We start from the raw sequence: 312 nt of genomic DNA, 5'->3' as shown, positions 1-312 counted from the left end.
TTAAGATGGGGCTGACAATTCTGGGGTAGATGGTTAGGATGGGGCTGAGAATTCTGGGGTAGATGGTTAGGATGGGAGTGGGAATTCTGGGATAGATGGTTAGGATGTGAGTGGGAATTCTGGGGTAGATGGTTAGGATGGGACTGGGAATTCTGGGATAAATAGTTAGGTTGGGGCTGGGAATTCTGGGGTAGATGGTTAGGATGGGGTTGGGAATTCTGGGACAGATGGTTAGGATGGGAGTGGGAATTCTGGGATAAGATGGTTAGGATGGTGCTGGGAATTCTGGGGTAGATGGTTAGGATGGGAGTG

This window comes from Piliocolobus tephrosceles, unplaced genomic scaffold (genome assembly GCF_002776525.5).
Source record: "Piliocolobus tephrosceles isolate RC106 unplaced genomic scaffold, ASM277652v3 unscaffolded_43757, whole genome shotgun sequence".
NCBI lineage: Eukaryota > Metazoa > Chordata > Mammalia > Primates > Cercopithecidae > Piliocolobus > Piliocolobus tephrosceles.
This window is presented reverse-complemented; position numbering follows the sequence as displayed.